General features: G+C 41.4%; 1 protein-coding gene across 5 annotated transcripts in view; it reads left to right on the top strand.

The window, feature by feature from the left end:
* LOC119581176 (protein Star-like) overlaps window positions 1-5,000 on the top strand; it is a 33,619-nt gene that overhangs the window by 16,302 nt on the left and 12,317 nt on the right. The gene's annotated exons all lie outside the window — the stretch shown is intronic.

Raw genomic sequence — 5,000 nt, forward strand, 5'->3', positions numbered from 1 at the left:
TGACATCTCTGTTACTTTCGTTTGATTATTATATGTGTAAAATATGATAAATGGGAACTGCAGGTTTACTATTTGTGTTACAGTGATCATTTTACAAGACAGTAGTAGTACTGTTGCTGCAGCTGTGTATAATACATGTCCCATACAGTGCCTTATCGCTCTTGTGTAACTCGACCCCCTCTATCATATAGTATTATCATCTGTTACCTCTACACCCATTTCCCCTCACCCCATGCATTCTTCGCAGTAAGGTATCTACAGTACAAATCACCCAGCTGCTTCGTGAACTGAAACTCAGGCGGTTCGAACTTGCACTGTAGCTGAGTAGAGAGGACTTAACTTCTCTTCACGATAGTCCGTGCAGTGTGTGTGTTGGGCCAGCTCTTCTTTGATTAATTTAACTTGTGGATTTAGATTCTTGTTTGAATTTATAATAAATGTTTAAAAAGAGAGAGAAACACAGAAGAAAGAAACAGACCTTTGTTCTGAGATTCATATAATCACCACACGATCTGACGTGCACATGACGGCATTACGAATGTCCTTGTAAAGAAACGAGCCTGAGAATCTTTACATCCTGTTCTGAGAAAAAAAAAAAATCTAGTTACGGTGTATTGCGTGTTATATATATGTTTTTTTGTAGTAAGAGACGCGATGTCATACACTGCATTCGTTATCTGTTAAATTATTACTAAAACCTCCATAGGACGTTTTTGTTTGTTTATTTTTTTTTATTATTATTATTAGTTTTTTTTTTTGTTCTTTTGTTGTTAAAATAAATACGCAAAATGTTACTGACAGATTATCATCATCATCATCGACGGGGGCGCATGGCCGCATCCACCCTTCATGACGAGTCTCCAGGCAGGCTCTCGGCCCATCTCTAACTCCTCGCGACAGGTCTGGTCGAGCTCCCCAAGACATGACCTCCTAGGTCGTCCCGCGGGACTCCTCCACCCAGAATTGTCTCGCAGAGAGACAACCTGATGGACAGGGTCATCCTGCCCATATAACCTGAGTTGGTGATCCAGGATTATGCAAGTAACAGGTCCCATGCCAGTCTATCGGTGTGGCTGTCGGTTAGACACATTGTCCTGCCAACTGTACCCCATGACCCGGTGAAGAGACTTGTTACAAAAGGCATCAAGACGAGACTCCAAGGCACGAGGTAGCATCAAGGTTTTGCTTCCATAGAGCAAAACTGGCAGTATCAAGGCCTTGAAGACATGTAGCTTTGTCCTTCTGCATAGGTACCGATATCTCCAAATGCTCTTGTTGATCGAGTTCATGGCTCTTGTTGCCAGACCAATCCGTCTGCTGACTTCTTGGTCTTATGGCCCAGAGATATGAACTACGTTACCAAGGTATCCAAAGTTCTCTGTGACTCTAACGTCCTCACCTCAAGCATGGATCAACTGAACGGGTTCCCCTAACAGGCCCCTGAATCTAGGTCTTGGTCCAGGAGACCTCTAGGCCCAAGGGCTTTGCCTCATTCTAAATGCATCAAGAGCCGCCACTAGTGACTCCAGAGACTCAGATAGGATAGCAACATCATCGACAAAGTCAAGGTCTGAGACCTTGATATTGCCCAGTGTTGCACCACACTGATTTTGGATAGTAGCTCTGCCCATTATCCAGTCCATGCAGGTGTTGAAAAGTGTTACCTCTCCCCTGAATTAAAAGGGAAGAAATTCGACAGGCCCCCAGTAGACTTTACAGCACTTTCACCGAGTCAAACGCCTTCCTGAGGTCGATGTAGGCTGCAAGCAACCCACGTCCGAACTCACGACGGCGTTCCACAATTACTCGAAGCGCTAAGATACGGTCTATTGTGGACTTGCCAGGAGTGAATCCAGACTGCTCCGGTCTCTGGTGCCTTAGTAGGTGATCGCGGATTATGATGCAGATTTATGGGTGGTTTGCCCTGAGGCCAAGAACCAATTTGCTAGTGTTGTTAAAGAATAAAGCAGTTATGCAAGCAAGGCCATTTTCTTACAGATTTTGTACTTCTGAGACATTTAATGGTATTTGCACCTATGTACTTCCAAAATTTTTTTGTGGCATATGTTTTTGTGTTATTTCTAAAATAATGAAATATGAAAGAAGGACGATTTATTTGGACGTAGATAATCATCCTTCACATCTCGCTCTTCACTTGCCGTTAAATACAGAATCTGTGCTTCCTAATCCATTACAGTATTTCTATAGATACTGTATTGACGAATACTAAAAACATGACAAAGAATTCACGTCACTAGAAATAGAAAAGGAAAGAGACATAAATGACAAAATGGAATTATAGTGTTAATAGGTCTTTGTTAATGAAATATGGCATCAGTGTAGGGATAGTGATAATGAAAGAATTCGCTGGCACTGTCAATGTCACTGTCATGTCAGTGTCACTAAACTGAGCCACAGGTGAAGAAATGCGTGATTGATAACCATTTTTATCAGGTAAATTTAAAACCCTTTTGAGGTTTTTATTCCGGATTAGCTCAGGGTAATCCACATCACTTCAGTTTACTTCGGTTTATTCCATTTAATTTAAACTCACTTCTTTTTATTTCGACAAATTCGGAACCCTTTATTTGATTGAGTCTTATGGCATCTAATATTATTTTATTTTATTTCATTACAGTTCACTTTATTATATTTCATCTCATGTCATCTCTATTTCAGTTAACTGCTAGTTGCTTTATTTCATATAATACACTTCAGTTTCAGTTCAATTACTTTACTCCATCTCATCTCATTTGTTCAAGTTCATTTCAGTTCAGTTTGCTTCATCTTAATTTACGCCGTCGCTTTTCCTCTAATTTCAGTTCGTTTCGGTTCATTTCATTTTGTCATGTCATCTTTCCTCTCATCCCGTCTTGCCGCATCTCATTTAATCTCACGTTATTTCAGTCTGGTTTCATTTTTTTTTATCTTGTATCGTTCAGTTCACTTTAGTTCAGTGTATTTTATTTCAGTTTGATTAATTTTTTTTCATTTCATATCATTCAGTTCACCTCAACTGTGTGTTTTTAGTTTGATTTATTATTTTTTTTATTTCCTATCGTTCAGTTCACTTCAGTTCAGTGTATTTTATTTATTTATTTTTTTTCATTTCATATCATTCACCTCACATCGATTCAATTTCAATTTGATCTGATTTTTTTTTTTTATTTCCTACCATTCACTTCACATCATTTCAATGTATTTTATTTGTTTCACTCTATTTCAATAATTTTCGGACGACAAGGCATCGGGGAGAAAAGACATGTAATCAATATGATTTTCCCCTTCAAGTGACGTGCGGTTTGATGCTACGAATGCGTCCGCGTTTAAATTCTTTCTCGATTTTTCCCGATGTCATCCTCCCCCCCCCCCCGATTTCCCTGTTTTTTTTTTTTTTTTTTCTCTCTCTCTCTCTCGATTTCTCGGAATTGTTTACCTTTGTTCTGAATTCCCGATTTCGTTTGCCTTGTTTTCTGATTTCACGATTTTTTTTCCCCCCCCGATTTTCCAATTTTGTGTCCCACTTTTTTTTTTTTTTTTTTTGTCCGATTTTCCGATGTTGTTCATCCTTCCGATTATCGCGTCTCCCTTATTTCCGATTTCACGATTTTTGTGTCGCACTTTTTCCTCCCGATTTTTGCGATTTTATGTCCGCCATTTTTCCCATTTCCCCAAGTTTTCCCCTAAGTTTTCCCCCGATTTTCCTATTTTCATCTCGTTCTTTCTTTCCTTCTTTCTTTCTTTCTAATGGCAGATAAAACGCCACTATATTTACATCATCACTTATGGCGTTGGTACTGATGGCTGAGTTGCCAGTAATGACTGTATTCGAAGTGACTTTGTTGGGAGTAGCGACTGTGACGGTGACGGTGACTGTGTTGCGAATGAGGAATGCGTTGGGAGTGAGGATTGTGGGTCTGTGATGATTGTTCCTGAAGATTGTGTCAGAGGATTTATGGGTTTGTGTGTGTGTGAGAGAGAGAGGGTGAGAGGGTCACAGACAGACAGACAGACAGACAGAAACAGAGACAGACAGAAACAGAGACAGACAGACAGAAACAGAGACAGACAGACAGAAACAGAGACAGACAGACAGACAGACAGACAGGCAGAAACAGAGACGGAAACAAAGGCAGAGGCAAACAGACAGACAGACAGACAGAAACAGAGACATAAACAAAGGCAGAGGCAGAGACAGACGAAGGCATGCACAGTGACCGGGACAGGAAAAGAGACACAGGTAGAGGTAGAGGTAGAAACAGAAACAGAGACAAAGACAAAAACAGAGACAGGAAGATAAAGAGCCAGAAACAGAAACAAAGAGAGACAGGCAGACAGAAAAAAAAACGGAGAGAGAGAGAGAGAGAGAGAGAGAGAGAGAGAGAGAGAGAGAGAGAGAGAGAGAAGGGGAGATCTACCGAGCTTCGAGTATTGATCTCGTCCCTCGTTCCTCCTTCTCGCCGCTCCTCCCGTTACGGTTTCGAGAGAGAGATAGAGATAGAGATAGGTAGATAGATAGATAGATAGAGATAGGTAGATAAAGAGAGAGAGAGAGATATAGATAGATAGATAGATAGAGAGAGAGAGGGAAATAGAAAGAGAGAGAGATAGAGAGAGAGAGAGAGGGAGGGAGGGATGAGAGAGAGAGAGAGAGAGAGAGATAGATAGATAGATAGATAGATAGATAGATAGATAGATAGATAGAGAGAGAGAGAGAGAGAAAGACAGAGCGAGAGAGACAGACAGAGAGAGAGAGAAAGGTTGATGCTGAGATCGTGCGGGGTGGTGAGGAACGGTATAGTGGTGATGGGAGAGGGGGGGGGGGTGATATTATAATACTACTAATATTAATAATGCTGGTGGACGGGGTAGTGGCGTTTTTATCGGGGAGGTTAGTGGGGGGGGGGGGTGAGAATGAGGGTCAGTGGTGGGAGGGATTTTGCGGTGGGGGGGAGGGGGGGTAGTAGCAGTAGATGATGGTGGGGGTGGTGGTGGTGGGG

This window comes from Penaeus monodon, chromosome 14, assembly GCF_015228065.2.
Source record: "Penaeus monodon isolate SGIC_2016 chromosome 14, NSTDA_Pmon_1, whole genome shotgun sequence".
Lineage (NCBI taxonomy): Eukaryota > Metazoa > Arthropoda > Malacostraca > Decapoda > Penaeidae > Penaeus > Penaeus monodon.